We start from the raw sequence: 18,041 nt of genomic DNA, 5'->3' as shown, positions 1-18,041 counted from the left end.
CAGCTGTCTTTTAAGGACAGCCAGGTGCTGCCAAATGCCGGCCCAGCACTTAAAATCCAGTCCGGTACTTGACCCCACCTGGCTGCAAATCAGCCCAGCAGCACACGCTGGGAGGAAAATACCTGTTTTCACAGACCATACCCTTCACTGTGTCACAATGTATATAAATATATATATATATACACCCTGTACAGAATTATTAGGCAAATGAGTATTTTGACCACATCATCCTCTTTATGCATGTTGTCTTACTCCAAGCTGTATAGGCTCGAAAGCCTACTACCAATTCAGCATATTAGGTGATGTGCATCTCTGTAATGAGAAGGGGTGTGGTCTAATGACATCAACACCCTATATCAGGTGTGCATAATTATTAGGCAACTTCCTTTCCTTTGGCAAAATGGGTCAAAAGAAGGACTTGACAGGCTCAGAAAAGTCAAAAATAGTGAGATATCTTGCAGAGGGATGCAGCACTCCTAAAATTGCAAAGCTTCTGAAGCGTGATCATCGAACAATCAAGCGTTTCATTCAAAATAGTCAACAGGGTCGCAAGAAGCGTGTGGAAAAACCAAGGCGCAAAATAACTGCCCATGAACTGAGAAAAGTCAAGCGTGCAGCTGCCAAGATGCCACTTGCCACCAGTTTGGCCATATTTCAGAGCTGCAACATCACTGGAGTGCCCAAAAGCACAAGGTGTGCAATACTCAGAGACATGGCCAAGGTAAGAAAGGCTGAAAGACGACCACCACTGAACAAGACACACAATCTGAAACGTCAAGACTGGGCCAAGAAATATCTCAAGACTGATTTTTCTAAGGTTTTATGGACTGATGAAATGAGAGTGAGTCTTGATGGGCCAGATGGATGGGCCCGTGGCTGGATTGGTAAAGGGCAGAGAGCTCCAGTCCGACTCAGACGCCAGCAAGGTGGAGGTGGAGTACTGGTTTGGGCTGGTATCATCAAAGATGAGCTTGTGGGGCCTTTTCGGGTTGAGGATGGAGTCAAGCTCAACTCCCAGTCCTACTGCCAGTTTCTGGAAGACACCTTCTTCAAACAGTGGTACAGGAAGAAGTCTGCATCCTTCAAGAAAAACATGATTTTCATGCAGGACAATGCTCCATCACACGCGTCCAAGTACTCCACAGCGTGGCTGGCAAGAAAGGGTATAAAAGAAGAAAATCTAATGACATGGCCTCCTTGTTCACCTGATCTGAACCCCATTGAGAACCTGTGGTCCATCATCAAATGTGAGATTTACAAGGAGGGAAAACAGTACACCTCTCTGAACAGTGTCTGGGAGGCTGTGGTTGCTGCTGCATGAAATGTTGATGGTGAACAGATCAAAACACTGACAGAATCCATGGATGGCAGGCTTTTGAGTGTCCTTGCAAAGAAAGGTGGCTATATTGGTCACTGATTTGTTTTTGTTTTGTTTTTGAATGTCAGAAATGTATATTTGTGAATGTTGAGATGTTATATTGGTTTCACTGGTAAAAATAAATAATTGAAATGGGTAAAAATTAGTTTTTTGTTAAGTTGCCTAATAATTATGTACAATAATAGTCACCTGCACACACAGATATCCCCCTAAAATAGCTAAAACTAAAAACAAACTAAAAACTACTTCCAAAAATATTCAGCTTTGATATTAATGAGTTTTTTGGGTTCATTGAGAACATGGTTGTTGTTCAATAATAAAATTAATCCTCAAAAATACAACTTGCCTAATAATTCTGCACTCCCTGTATATATATATATATATATATATATATATATATACACACACTCACCTAAAGAATTATTAGGAACACCATACTAATACGGTGTTGGACCCCCTTTTGCCTTCAGAACTGCCTTAATTCTACGTGGCATTGATTCAACAAGGTCCTGATAGCATTCTTTAGAAATATTGGCCCATATTGATAGGATAGCATCTTGCAGTTGATGGAGATTTGAGGGATGCACATCCAGGACACGAAGCTCCCGTTCCACCACATCCCAAAGATGCTCTATTGGGTTGAGATCTGGTGACTGTGGGGGCCATTTTAGTACAGTGAACTCATTGTCATGTTCAAGAAACCAATTTGAAATGATTCGAGCTTTGTGACATGGTGCATTATCCTGCTGGAAGTAGCCATCAGAGGATGGATACATGTTCTCATTCTGTTTACGCCAAATTCGGACTCTACCATTTGAATGTCTCAACAGAAATCGAGACTCATCAGACCAGGCAACATTTTTCCAGTCTTCAACAGTCCAATTTTGGTGAGCTCGTGCAAATTGTAGCCTCTTTTTCCTATTTGCAGTGGAGATGAGTGGTACCCGGTGGGGTCTTCTGCTGTTGTAGCCCAACCGCCTCAAGGTTGTGCGTGTTGTGGGTTCACAAATGCTTTGCTGCATACCTCGGTTGTAACGAGTGGTTATTTCAGTCAACGTTGCTCTTCTATCAGCTTGAATCAGTCGGCCCATTCTCCTCTGACCTCTAGCATCCACATGGCATTTTCGCCCACAGGACTGCCGCATACTGGATGTTTTTCCCTTTTCACACCATTCTTTGTAAACCCTAGAAATGGTTGTGCGTGAAAATCCCAGTAACTGAGCAGATTGTGAAATACTCAGACCGGCCCATCTGGCACCAACAACCATGCCACGCTCAAAATTGCTTAAATCACCTTTCTTTCCCATTCTGACATTCCGTTTGGAGTTCAGGAGATTGTCTTGACCAGGACCACACCCCTAAATGCATTGAAGCAACTGCCATGTGATTGGTTGACTAGATAATTGCATTAATGAGAAATAGAACAGGTGTTCCTAATAATTCTTTAGGTGAGTGTGTATATATATATATATATATATATATATATACAGTATATATATATATATTTTTTTTTTTAAGGTTTTCAAGATTCTTGGGTTACTTTATGGTAAAGCACTCATGTTTTGTTTATACAGGAGTGATGTCAACAGGTGGTCAAGGCATACTCATGTCTCCCAAGAGTTAAAGTCTAAGAATAATAGTTAAATTTAGTTAATTCGAGTCAATAAGTTTTGGAATATAAAGGAAATTATGCAAATACAAGGTATAATGAAATATTCTATAGTTATCTATTACACAATTGTATGAATCATTTAATCAGGATATGTGAGTATGACATACATGAACTACATGGTGATCATAGAGTTAATGTAAATGTTATTTGGGATATTGTATTCTAGAAAGGTTCCAAATATGGAAGGACTTAATCCTGGATCACTGATAGGAATTGAAACTCATTAATGGTCATTTAAATATAAAGGTCAATTAAATTGAAAAGCATATCCAGCTATAGGAATTATGTTAATACATATTTGTTGATTTCCTAAACTAAGGTTTATATTTATAGCTGAGTTATATTTTAAAATAGAAGAACACAATTATATTTAATAGAGTAATATATCATATCTCATACACAATATTACTTTATTAAAAGGTAAAGATTTAGTTTTACTGTGGAAAGATATATTTTGTGTGATCAATTAAATGAATCAATATAATTGTTATTTATAAAAATTCCACAAACATACACAAAGATACATGACTGAAGGAATATAGAGAAAAAGGTTAAACTTATTGTACATAAAAGATTTTGTATTAGGATAACATTTTCAACTAGAAAAGGTACAATTTCTGGGGAAATTGTGTGAAGTGTTCTTGCCTCCACCAATAGCTTACAACTGGAGTGGGCGGAGTAACTAAGTAACCTAATCGTTGGGGTGGTTGCACCTGAGGGTCGGGGTGGTTGCACCTAAAAGTCGGGGTGGTTGCACCCAAGGGTCAGGGTGGGTGCACCTAATCGTTGGGGTGGTTGCACCTAAGGGTCGGAGTGGGTGCACCTAAGGGTCGGGGTGGTTGCACCTAAAAGTCGGGTGGGTGCACCTAATTGTTGGGGTGGTTGCACCTAAGGGTCAGAGTGGGTGCACCTAAGGGTCGGGGTGGTTGCACCTAAAAGTCGCGGTGGGTGCACCTAAGGGTCGGGGTGGGTGCACCTAATCGTTGGGGTAGTTGCACCTAAGGGTCGGAGTGGGTGCACCTAAGGGCTAGGGCGGGTGCACCTAAGGGCTATGGCGGGGGCACCCATGAGTCACCTGGAAGTACGGGGGGGCTCACCTGGTGGTCTAAGTTAAATGGCTGAAATTTGATTGGCTATTTTAGGCTCCACCCACTTTTTCACATTTGAATCCCAGTCACCCATTGACCAACTGTTCCAAGTTTAGTGACTTTGCCATTGACCCTCTAAGAGCAGCGGCAGTTTTAAATTTTCCCATTAAAACATATGGCTGAAATTTGATTGGCCTTTGTAGACTCCGCCCACTTTTAAACATTTGAATTCTAGTCACCTATTAACCGATTATATTAAGTTTAACAACCCTGCCATTAACATTGTTGAAATGGCAGCAATTTAAAATTTTCTCATTGAAGTCAATAGGGAAAATCTGATTGGTTGTTTGCAGCTCCGCCCACTTTTTAATGTCCCCAAAATGTGACAGAAATTTTGAGGTTGACCCCATGACTAAGTGACCCAAGTTTGGTCAGTTTAACTCCGAAGCTGTATGAGTGACAAACGTTTGCATTTTTCCAATAAAACTCTATGGGAGAAAAAAAGAGGTTTCGGGGGCCCGCCCCAGGGGCCCGGAGGGTGGGATCGGTTAACAAAGCACAAGCAAGGTACTCGGGTTGGTGCCGACCAAGACTGCAAAGTTTGAAATTTGTACTCCTAAAAATGTGGGAGGAGTAGCAATTTGAACATCTCATTATAGTCAATGGGGAGAATTTGATTGGTTCTGTGTGGCCCCGCCCACATTTTAGGGTCTCCAAAATGTTCTAACAAATTGCGCGTTGACCCCATGACTAAGTGACCCAAGTTTGGTAACTTTAGTTTTAAACCTGTGCGACTGGGAGCGATTTGAAAATTTTCCCTGTCAAAGTCAATGGGAAAAACGTGGATTTTGGGGGCCCGTCCCAGGGGCCCGGAGGGTGGGATCGATTAACAAAGCACAAGTAAGGTACTAGGGTGGGTGCCAACCAAGTCTGCAAAGTTTGGAATTTGTACTCCCAAAAATGTGGGAGGAGTAGCAATTTGAACATCTCATTATAGTCAATGGGGAGATTTTGATTGGTTCTGTGTGGCCCCGCCCACATTTTGGGGTGCCCGAAATGTGCCAAAAATTTTCGGGTTGACCCCATGACTAAGTGACCCAAGTTTGGTGACTTTAGCGTCAAAGCCTGGCGAGTGGGAGAGATTTGAAAATGTACCCTGTCAAAGTCTATGGGAAAAAAGGGGGCTTCCGGGGCCCGCCACGGGGGCCCCGGGGGTGGGATCGCTCCACAAAGTAATAGCAATCCGATCGGGAACAATCTGCACGTTTTGGTTAATTTTTGTCTATGTAGTGTAAAAACTGTGGGAGGAGTTAGGGTGGCAAATTTGGCTATAATAAGAATAATATATATGTGAGATAACATTAAGTGGTCTTGCTATGCAAGAACACTTAATAATATATAAACATTTATATTATGTTGAAATATAATAAGGTAATAAATAACTGAATGGTATGGTACACTGTGATATTATAGGTTAGCTAGAATCACCAACTTTGGTGTAGCAATAGGAAAGAAGAAGATATCTTAAATCAAGATTAAAGTCAACAAGAAATGTAATGTTTTCTAGAGACTGTGATATTCATGAAGTCTATGAAAATAAAGACTGATGTGCACAGAGTCCCAAGAAAAGATTCGGAGGTAAATAAATCTGTGTTATATTCTGGGAAGGGTGTGAAGATAGAGGGCACTGGAGAGTGACCCAAGACAAGGGTGAAGAGCACCTGAAGCACACCTGTCCATAGACATCTCCAGAGGTAAAACTCACAGCAAGAAAGTTCTATCCACACAGAAAGGAGGTCTGTGACAGAAGGACCGACACCCAAAATGGAGAACTGAGCTCAAGGGGAGCGAGTGCTGAAGAGCTTCAGTAAATGATTTAGATTTAGAATAGCTAGGGTTCAAGAAGTGAGATATTTCATGAGTTTTTTTTTCATGAAAATGCTGTTCCATTGGATTGCCATAAACACCTCTGTGAAGTTCAGGAATCTGCTACTTGTGATACTAAAGCTAAAAGCTTTGTTAAAGGACTGCATTCATTTCACTTGATTGTCAACAATCATGCTGAGAGCGTGAAATTCTTCATATGAGGCTGAATGGACAGTTACTCCAAATTCCTTATAAAGTTCTACCATGTTAAACCTGGTGAGAAAGAAGGGGAGTCACAGTTGTTCACAGATGCTTCTGAAGAAGACCAAGGAATTCCTGATATGCAAGTCATAATCTGTGCCCAGGAAAGCTGTGTCACCACAAGTAGAAAAGAGTGATAGATCTTGTACATGAACATCATGGGAAAATATGATACAATTCAATTGAAGGAGTGCACATCAGTGCTATCATAGACTTTATGTGAGTCAAATTTAAGATGAGTAAGTGAAATTACTGTATCAAGACCATGACGAGACCAGAGGAAGTTGATGAAGAGAAAAAGAGGCTTAATAAAATAGTAGATTAGCTCCTAAATTTATTTCATTGGTATTCAATCACAGTTTACCATATGTTCAGCAAATATTATTATTTTATCAAATAAATAATTGAAGGACAATTAATTTATAAAGAAGAAAAGAAGAATGAAAAGTCCAAGATAATTGTAAAATTTTAAAAGATTATCTCACCCTCAAGAGAGGGAAATGTTAAATAATATGTGATATGCTATTAATTGGTATTTAATATAAAAGATCTATTAAACTACACACTGACACCATCTATAGTAATACACTTGGCAATGGGAGGTCTGTATGAGGACGTCAAAACCTATATTTGAAGTCTACCATATATGACAATGTATAAGCCATACATTAGTAAAGACACACCTGTATCTATGGTACAAATAATTGACAGGGACAGACAAGGGGGTCGTCTTCTCACTCTCACGCAGGGCCGGACTGGGGATAAAAACCAGCCCTGGAAAAAGTTGCATACCAGCCCCACAGCATTGCGTCATTATTTACTTGTTTATAATAGGAGAAAGCATTAATTTTAAAACACGTGTGCAAACACGAATATGAACTTTGCCCCACGATAGCTCTTTTGTAGAACCCCCATTGTTCATATTATCACAGTGTTTTCCCAACCAGGATGCCTCCAACTGTTGCAAAACTACAACTCTCAGCATGCTCAGACAGTGTTTTACCACGCCCTTTGACCCGCCCCTTTTTTGTTGGCCACCTATTTAATGATTGTTGCATGCAACATTTTACTTGACCAGCTATTTTAGATATTCTACGGCAGTCCCGTTACAATCCCACCTTCCCCCCAATGAGCCTTTCGACCAAATAATAAAAATATTTATAAAATCTCACCCATATGCTGCAAAAAAAAAAAAAATCTGCAATGTAAAATTGATAATAAAGATCAACTACAAACATAAAAATATTTCACATGAAAACTTACAATTACTTGGCTTGGCCCTTGGGGATCTCGGACACCACTTCAACACTTTGGCCGGGGGCTCGGCGGAGCTGATGTGTTTTATCCTAATGAGAAAGATTTCATAATAAGGATTTAGAGAAGGGGCAGTGGACCCCAGCAGAGCAGGGAGAGGCTGGTGCTGCTACTAGGGGGTCATACCATGGGGGAGTAATAAAGCCCACCATAATGCCCCCCCCAGTAGAAATAATTCTCCTTATAATGTACAAAACATACCCCTTTGTAATGCCCCCAGTTGAGCTAATGTTCCCATAATGTGCCAATATAAAATACCCCTTCTCAGTGCCCCCGTAAATGACCCCATAGTGCTCCCGCCCCTTCCCCCCACCATAATATGTCCCAGTAAAAATGGCCCTATACAGAGCCCCCCATATAAAATACCCCTTCTTTTTAGCCTCAGTAGATGCCCCTATAGTGCCCCCCAATCATGTGCCAGTAAGATGTGCCCCAATAGATGCCCCCAATCATGTGCCAGTATGATGTGCCCCCATAGATGCCCCAAATCATGTGCCAGTAAGATGTGCCCCCATAGATGCCCCCAATCATGTGCCAGTAAGATGCCCCCCAATCATGTGCCAGTAATAAGAGCCCCCCCACCATCATGTGCCAGCAGCCAGAGCCCCCCCATATCATGTGCCAGTAGCCCCCCCTTATGTGCCAATAACCCCCCCTTATTATGTGCCAGTAACCCCACCTTATGTGCCAGTAGCCGCCCCTTATCATGTGCCAATAGCCCCCACATCATGTGCCAATAGCCCCCATATCATGTGCCAATAGCCCCCATATCATGTGCCAGTAGCCCCCATATCATGTGCCAGTAGCCCCCATATCATGTGCCAGTAGCCCCCATTAGAGATGGCCCGAATAGTTTGCCGGCGAATAGTTCCCGGCGAAGATAGCTTGTTTGCGTTCGCTGCGGCGGGCGAACATATGCGATGTTCTGACCACCCCCTATACATCATCATTGAGTAAACTTTGACCCTGTACCTCACAGTCAGCAGACACATTCTAGCCAATCAGCAGCAGACCCTCCCTCCCAGACCCTCCCACCTCCTGGACAGCATCCATTTTAGATTCATTCGGAAGCTGCATTCTCAGTGAGAGGAGGGACAGTGCTGCTGCTGCTGATTCAATAGGGAAAGCGTTAGCTAGGGCATTGTTCTGTGTCCACAGACTCATCTGCTGTAAGGACAGCGTCCTGACAGCACCCCAAAAAGCCCTTTTCAGGGCTGGTACATCAGTCTGCTTTTTTTTTATATACACATATATTGCAGTTGCCTGCCCGTGTGTGAGAGGCTGCAGGCTCAGTACTGTGTGCACACCATTCATACAGGGTGTGACAGAAAATACCTCGCAGATAAAAAAAATTCTATTTAATTTTTTTCTGTGATCTAATCCCATTTGCAAGCCCGTGTGTGTCAGGCCCACACAGACTGTATTGTGGCCACTGGCTAGTGGCTGGACCTCCACTTATACCGTTACAGGGTATCATTTACTCACAAATACCTTGCAGATAAAAAAAAATTCAATAAAAAAATTTTCTGTGATCTAATCCCATTTGCAAGCCCGTGTGTGTCAGGCCCACACAGACTGTATTGTGGCCACTGGCTAGTGGCTAGACCTCCACTTATACCATTACAGGGTGTCATTTACTCACAAATACCTCGCAGATAAAAAAAAATTCTATAAAAAAAAATTCTGTGATCTAATCCCATTTGCAAGCCCGTGCGTGTCAGGCCCATACAGACTGTATTGTGTCCGCTGGCTAGTGGCTAGACCTCCACTTATACCGCTACAGGGTGTCATTTACTCACAAATACCTCGCAGATAAAAAAAAATTATATTAAATTTTTTTCTGTGATCTAATCCCATTTGCAAGCCCGTGCGTGTCAGGCCCACACAGACTGTATTGTGGCCACTGGCTAGTGGCTAGACCTTTACTTATACCGTTACAGGGTGTCATTTACTCACAAATACCTCGCAGATAAAAAAAAATTATATTTAATTTTTTTCTGTGATCTAATCCCATTTGCAAGCCCGTGTGTGTCAGGCCCACACAGACTGTATTGTGGCCACTGGCTAGTGGCTAGAATTCCACTTATACTGTTACAGGGTGTCACTCACTAACAAATACCTCGCAGATAAATAAAAATTCTATTTAATATTTTTCTGTGATATAATCACAGTTGCAAGCCAGTGTGTGTCAGGCCCACACAGACTGTACTGTGCCCACTGCCCACCACTTATATAGGGTGGCACAGTACCTTGCACGCATAGTAACATTAAAGAGTGAAAATAAAAGAGTCCAATTGCCCCCCGAAACAATGCCAGAACAGGTCAGAAGCACAGAGGTTAAGAAATGATAAGCTCAGAATCCTGTCTACAAATGCTCGCAGTTTAGGTAAAAAAAATCTATGAACTTGGGTCAATAATGGCATCTGAGAATGTAGATTTAGTGGCTGTTACGGAGACATGGTTTAATGAAAGAAATGACTGGGACATAACCATACCAGGGTACTCTTTATACAGAAGAGACAGAGAAGGCAAGAAAGGAGGAGGAGTGGCCCTGTATGTGAAAGATAGCATTAAATCTAACCTAATACAAGTTGGTGAGGCCAACATAGAGTCAGTTTGGGTTACGTTGCAGTTTGCTAACCATGCAGTAACTCGTGTAGGTGTGATATATAGACCACCTGGTCAAGTTAAAGAACTAGATGATCTACTAGTTGAAGAAATAGCTAAAATGACAATGAAAGGAGAAGTTATCATTATGGGAGATTTCAATCTTCCAGATATAAACTGGAAAACCAAAATAGCAAGTTCTACCAGGAGTACAGATATTCTAAATTCCCTACTGGGGTTATCTCTACAACAAGTGGTTGAGGAGCCAACCCGGAGGGAGGCCATTTTGGATTTGGTATTCACAAATGGGGATTCGGTATATGATGTCATTGTAGGCGAAACCTTGGGATCTAGTGATCACCAGTCAGTGTGGTTTAATATAAGAACTGTGAAAGAGTCCCACCACACAAAAACAAAAGTTTTAGATTTTAGAAAAACAGAGTTTTCAAAAATGAAATTAGTCATAAATGAGTCCTTATCAGACTGGAACGGATTACATGGAGTCCAGGAGAAATGGGACTACTTAAAAGGTGCATTATTGAAGGCAACAGAAAATTGCATTAGACTTGTCAGTAAAAGCAAAAAAAGGAAGAGACTACTGTGGTACTCAGCAGAAGTGGCCCAAATCATTAAAAATAAAAAGCTAGCATTTTGTAATTATAAAAAAAACCAGAGCAATGAAGATAAGGAAATCTACAAGATTAGGCAGAGAGAGGCGAAGCAAGTCATAAGAACTTCTAAAGCGCAGGCAGAAGAAAAACTAGCTCAGTCTATGAAAAAAGGGGATAAGACATTCTTCAGATATATAAATGAAAAAAGGAAATTAAAACAAGGAATAACTAAATTAAAAACAAAGGACGGAAGGTATGTAGAAGAGAATAAAGGGCTAGCCGACTGCCTTAATGAATACTTCTGTTCAGTTTTTACAAAAGAAAAAGGAGAAGGACCTCCACTAGAAAGGATGACTAATAAATCATTTGATGCATGTATCTTTACAGAGGAAGATGTTCTAAGTTTGCTGTCTAAGGTGAAGACAAATAAGTCACAGGGGCCTGATGAGATACACCCAAAATTATTAAAAGAGCTTAGTGGTGAGCTGGCAAAAACCGCTAACAGATTTATTTAACCAATCATTAGTAACAGGAGTCGTCCCGGAAGATTGGAAATTGGCAAATGTCGTGCCCATTCACAAGAAAGGTAGTAGGGAGGAATCGAGCAACTATAGACCAGTGAGTCTGACATCAATAGTAGGCAAATTAATGGAAACCCTATTAAAGGATAGGATTGTGGAACATCTAAAATCCCATGGATTGCAAGATGAAAAACAACATGGGTTTACTTCAGGGAGATCATGTCAAACAAATCTTATAGATTTTTTTGACTGGGTGACTAAAATAATAGACGGTGGAGGTGCAGTAGACATCGCATATCTAGATTTTAGTAAGGCTTTTGACACTGTCCCACATAGAAGACTTATCAATAAACTGCAGTCATTGAGCATGGACTCCCATATTGTTGAGTGGATTAGGCAGTGGCTGAGTGACAGACAACAGAGGGTTGTAGTCAATGGAGAACATTCAAAACAAGGTCATGTTACCAGTGGGGTTCCACAGGGATCTGTACTGGGACCAATTTTGTTTAATATCTTCATAAGTGATATTGCAAAAGGCCTCGATGGGAAGGTGTGTCTTTTTGCTGATGACACAAAGATATGTAACAGGGTTGATGTTCCTGGAGGGAAACGCCAAATGGAAAAGGATTTAGGAAAACTAGAAGAATGGTCAGAACTCTGGCAACTGAAATTTAATGTGGATAAGTGCAAGATAATGCACCTGGGGCGTAAAAACCCAAGGGCAGAATATAGAATATTTGACACAGTCCTGACCTCAGTATCTGAGGAAAGGGATTTAGGAGTAATTATTTCAGAAGACTTAAAGGTGGGAAGACAATGTAATAGGGCAGCACGAAATGCCAGCAGAATGCTTGGATGTATAGGTAGAGGTATAAGCAGTAGAAAGAGTGAAGTGCTTATGCCGCTGTACAGAACACTGGTGAGACCTCCCTTGGAGTATTGTGCGCAGTACTGGAGGCCATATCTCCAGAAGGATATAGATACTCTAGAGAGAGTTCAGAGAAGAGCTACTAAACTAGTACATGGATTGCAGGATAAAACTTACCAGGAAAGGTTAAAGGACCTTAACATGTATAGCTTGGAAGAAAGAAGAGACAGAGGGGATATGATAGAAACTTTTAAAAACATAAAGGGAACCAACTCGGTAAAGGAGGAGAGCATATTTAAAAGAAGGAAAACTACCACAAGAGGACACAGTTTTAAATTAGAGGGGCAAAGGTTTAAAAGTAATATAAGGAAGTATTACTTTATTGAGAGAGTAGTGGATGCATGGAATAGCCTTCCTGCAGAAGTGGTAGCTGCAAATACAGTAAAGGGATTTAAGCGTGCATGGGATAGGCATATGGCTATCCTTCATATAAGATAGGGCCAGGGGCTATCCATAGTATTCAGATATATTGGGCAGACTAGATGGGCCAAATGGTTCTTATCTGCCGACACATTCTATGTTTCTATGTTTCTATGTAACACTTATCTAATAAAAAATGACAGGCAGAGGCAGGCCACACCGTAGGGGCCGTCGTGTTCGTGGTGCTGTGATTTCCACTGGCCCTGGAATAAAGCCCAGTGTTCAGAGGCCACGTACCCTGAACCCAAAAAATTCTGAGAAAATAGTTGACTGGCTTACACAGGACACCCAATCTTCAACAGCTTCCGCTAAGAACCTTGACGCACCATCCTCGTCCAGCTCAGCTTTGGTCACCTGCTCTCAAGTTACCACTCTCCCGCCCGCCGCCACCACCACCACTACCACCACAGCCACCACAGCCGCTTCACTTGATCCGTCAGAGGAGTTATTTACACATCATTTGGATAAAATTAGTGATGCGCAACCATTATTGCCAGAGGATGGAGATAACAGGGATATGTCTCAGTCAGGCAGCATTACACACATGGACATACAGTGTGATGATGATGATGATGTTGTACCCGCTGCTGCTTCCTTTGCTGAGGTGTCAGATACAAGTGAAGTGGTTGATGATGACGATGTGTTCGTGGATGCCACGTGGGTGCCTGCTAGAAGAGAAGAAGAAGAGGGGGAAAGTTCAGAAGGAGAGACAGACAGAAGGAGGAGAAGAGTTGGAAGCAGGGGGAGGTCATCGCAAGGAGCTAGTGGCACAGTCAGACAGCATGTATCGGCACCCGGGGTCAGCCAGACAGCACGCCAATCAACACATGCTGCTGCCACCACCAGAATGCCATCATTGCAAAGCTCAGCAGTGTGGCATTTTTTTTGTGTGTCTGCCTCTGACAACAGCGATGCCATTTGCAACCTGTGCCAAAAGAAACTGAGTCGTGGGAAATCCAACACCCACCTAGGTACAACTGCTTTGCGAAGGCATATGATCGCACATCACAAACGCCTATGGGATCAACACATGATGACGAGTAGAAGCAGCACACAACCTCAAAACCACCATCCTCCTCCTGGTGCAGCATTTTCAGCCACGTCAACCACAGCTGTCCTCCTTGCCCCCTCTCAACCACCCGCCACTCCGCCTCTCACCTTCAGCAGTTCCATCTCATCTGCCCACAGTCAGGTGTCTGTAAAGGAAATGTTTGAGCGTAGGAAGCCAATGTCCCAGAGTCACCCCCTTGCCCAGCGTCTGACAGCTGGCTTGACGGAACTCTTAGCCCGCCAGCTTTTACCATACCAGCTGGTGGAGTCTGAGGCCTTCAAAAAATTTGTCGCTATTGGGACACCACAGTGGAAGGTACCCGGACGAAATTTTTTTTCAAAAAAGGCAGTCCCAAACCTCTACTCAGTGATTGAAAAGGAAGTCATGGCATCTCTGGCATACAGTGTTGGGGCAAGGGTCCATCTGACCACTGATACCTGGTCTTCAAAGCACGGTCAGGGCAGGAATATCACCTACACTGCGCATTGGTTCAACCTGCTGACGGCTGACAAGCATGGAATGCGTGGCTCTGCAGCGGAGTTGGTGACACCGCCACGACTTCCAGGCAGGCCTACTGCCACCTCCTCTACTCCTCCTACTCCATCCTCTTCCATAACCTCCTCGGCTGAGTCCTCTTCTGCTGCGGCGTCTGGCTGCACATCAACTGAATCCCCCCAGCTCCCCAGGGGCTATTCCACATCCCGGATATGACAGTGTCACGCTGTCTTGGGGTTGACTTGCCTGAAAGCAGAGAGCCACACCAGACCAGCACTCCTGTCCGCCCTGAACGTACAGGTGGATCAGTGGCTGACCCCGCACCAATTGGAGATCGGCAAAGTGGTGTGTGACAATGGAAGAAATTTGTTGGCGGCATTGAATTTGGGCAAGTTGTCACATGTGCCGTGCATGGCACATGTGTTGAATCTCATCGTACAACGATTTTTGTCTAAGTACCCAGGCTTACAGGACGTCCTCAAGCAGGCCAGGAAGGTGTGTGGCCATTTCAGGCATTCCTACACGGCCATGGCGCACTTTTTAGACATTCAGCGCCGAAACAACATGCCAGTGAGGCGCTTGATTTGTGACAGCCCGACACGTTGGAATTCAACACTCCTAATGTTCGACCGCCTGCTCCAACAGGAAAAAGCCGCCAACGAGTATTTGTATGACCGGGGTGCTAGGACAGCCTCTGCGGAGCTGGGAATTTTTTTGCTACTTTACTGGCGCTCATGCGCAATGCCTGTAGGCTCATGCGTCCTTTTGAGGAGGTGACAAACCTAGTCAGTCGCACCGAAGGCACCATCAGTGACCTCGTCCCATTTGTTTTCTTCCTGGAGCGTGCCCTGCGAAGAGTGCTGGATCAGGCTGTAGATGAGCGTGAAGAGGAAGAGTTGTGGTCACCATCACCACCAGAAACAGCCTTGTCATCATCGCTTGCTGGACCTGCGGCAACGCTGGAAGAGGAGTGTGAGGAAGAGGAGTCAGAGCAGGAATGTGGCTTTGAGGAGGAGGAAGACCAACCACAGCAGGCATCCCAGGGTGCTCGTTGTTGTCACCTATCTGGGACCCGTGGTGTTGTACGTGGCTGGGGTGAAGAACAGACCGTCAATGACATCAGTGAGGACGAGGAACGGGAAATGAGTAGCTCGGCATCCAACCTTGTGCAAATGGGGTCTTTCATGCTGTCATGTCTGTTGAGGGACCCTCGTATAAAAAGGATGAAGGAGAAAGACCTGTACTGGGTGGCCACGCTACTAGACCCCCGGTATAAGCAGAAAGTGGCGGAAATGTTACCAACTTACCGAAAGTCAGAAAGGATGCAGCAGTTCAAAACAAAACTAAAAAATATGCTTTATACAGCTTATAAGGGGGATGTCACAGCACAACGGGAATCTAACAGGGGAAGAGGTGAAAGTAATCGTCCTCCTACCACGACCACGGCGGCAAGGACAGGACGCTTTACAGATGTGTTGTTGATGGAGGACATGCGGAGCTTTTTCAATCCTACACATCGCCACAGCCCTTCGGGATCCAGCCTTAGAGAACGACTCGACCGACAGGTAGAAGACTACCTCGCCTTAACTGCAGATATCGACACTCTGAGAAGCGATGAACCCCTTGACTACTGGGTGTGCAGGCTTGACCTGTGGCCTGAGCTATCCCAGTTTGCGATAGAACTTCTGGCCTGTCAGAAAGGACCTTCAGTGCAGCAGGAGGCATTGTCACTGACAAAAGAAGTCGCCTCGGTCAAAAAAGTGTTGATTACCTCACCTTCATTAAGATGAATGAGGCATGGATCCCGAAGGGACTGACAGTGGGGGATACGTTTGACTAACAAAGGGCCTGATGACATGCCTTGGCCTCAAAATGGTCCCCACGCTGCTGTATTTAATGTCTGCATACCGGATGACTTTCGTGAATTCTCCGCCACCAACTAGGGTTCAAGCCGCAATGTTTTAGTCACCTTTCTGCCTTGAAAACATCAATTCAACAGCGGCTGCAACAATAACATTATTTTTCAGGCATGTGTACATGCCTAATTTTTATGGCCTCTGGTGCTGCACTGTGGCTGCAAAAACAAAACAAAAAAAAAGGCACATACAAGTGTCAATTCCCCTTCGTGATCGTTACCTTGTTGTGGTGAAGGGGCTTGCATATCACAATGAAGCGATCATCACCTCTATGAGTGTGTTGGCAATGTTGCCACACCGCAGATGATAAGGCCGTTGCTTCATTATGATCAGACCAAAAGCGATCGGCTGGATAATTTTTCATAGAAAAAACATACATTTTTTTATATATATTTTTTAAGTTGTATGGGTGGGTTTTTAATACATAAAATAAAAAAATCATAATAAAGTCTCTTAATAGTTTATTAGAAATAATGCAGACAATTTAAAAAATCCCCTTCAATTCCAATACAAAGCAAGTACAAAGCTCAGAACTAAATTATTACAGGATGTCGTAATGGTTCGTTAATTCGACAATGGTTAATTAATTCGACACACGTCCCCGGATAGGGAACGTAACAGGGATTAAACTGATAGGAATAGTACTAGTTAAGACACCACTCATATAGGGTGTCACAGCACATTGCTCCGTGCACGCGCAGTGCCCCAATTTGGGACTGAGTAAGAGGACCGACCAAGCTGCTTTTTCCATCTCCCGGTTCCTAAAATCAATTCATTTTGGTGTATCAGAGTTTGGTCTGTCACTGTGAAGGCAGTCGAAGGTACCCGGCCTAAAATTTTTTTTCACAAAAGGCAATCCCACCCTGATATGGGACGTAACAGGGATTAAACTGATGAGAATAGTACTACAGAAAATACCACTCATATCGGGTGGGGCAGTAAATTGCACGGTGTAGACGCAGTGACCGTGGCGTGGATTCAAACAAAGGGGAGGGAGCCAACATTTTTTTTAACCATCATCCCGTTCGAAAAATCTATTTAATAATTTTACCCCAGATTGGGGACGTAACAGGGATTAAACTGATGAGAATAGTACTACAGAAAATACCACTCATATCGGGTGGGGCAGTAAATTGCACGGAGCAGACCCAGTGACCGTGGCGTGGATTCAAACAAAGGGGAGGGAGCCAGCATTTTTTAACCATCTCCCCGTTCGAAAAATCTATTTAATAATTTGACCCCAGATTGGGGACGTAACAGGGATTAAACTGATGAGAATAGTACTACAGAAAATACCACTCATATCCGGTGGGGCAGTAAATTGCACGGTGCAGACGCAGTGACCGTGGCGTGGATTCAAACAAAGGGGAGGGAGCCAGCATTTTTTTAACCATCTCCCCGTTCGAAAAATCTATTTAATAATTTGACCCCAGATTGGGGACGTAACAGGGATTAAACTGATGAGAATAGTACTACAGAAAATACCACTCATATCCAGTGGAGCAGTAAATTGCACGGCGCAGACGCAGTGACCATGGCGTGGATTCAAACAAAGGGGAGGGAGCCAGCATTTTTTTAACCATCTCCCCGTTCGAAAAATCTATTTAATAAATTGACCCCAGATTGGGGACGTAACAGGGATTAAACTGATGAGAAGAGAGAACTACAGAAAATACCACTCATATCGGGTGGGGCAGTAAATTGCACGGAGCAGACCCAGTGACCGTGGCGTGGATTCAAACAAAGGGGAGGGAGCCAGCATTTTTTTTAACCATCTCCCCGTTCGAAAAATCTATTTAATAATTTGACCCCAGATTGGGGACGTAACAGGGATTAAACTGATGAGAATAGTACTACAGAAAATACCACTCATATCCGGTAGGGCAGTAAATTGCACGGTGCAGACGCAGTGA

Source organism: Bufo bufo, chromosome 4 (assembly GCF_905171765.1).
Source record: "Bufo bufo chromosome 4, aBufBuf1.1, whole genome shotgun sequence".
Taxonomy (NCBI): Eukaryota; Metazoa; Chordata; class Amphibia; order Anura; family Bufonidae; genus Bufo; species Bufo bufo.
The sequence above is the reverse complement of the archived record's forward strand: the minus strand, read 5'-3'. Positions refer to the sequence as shown.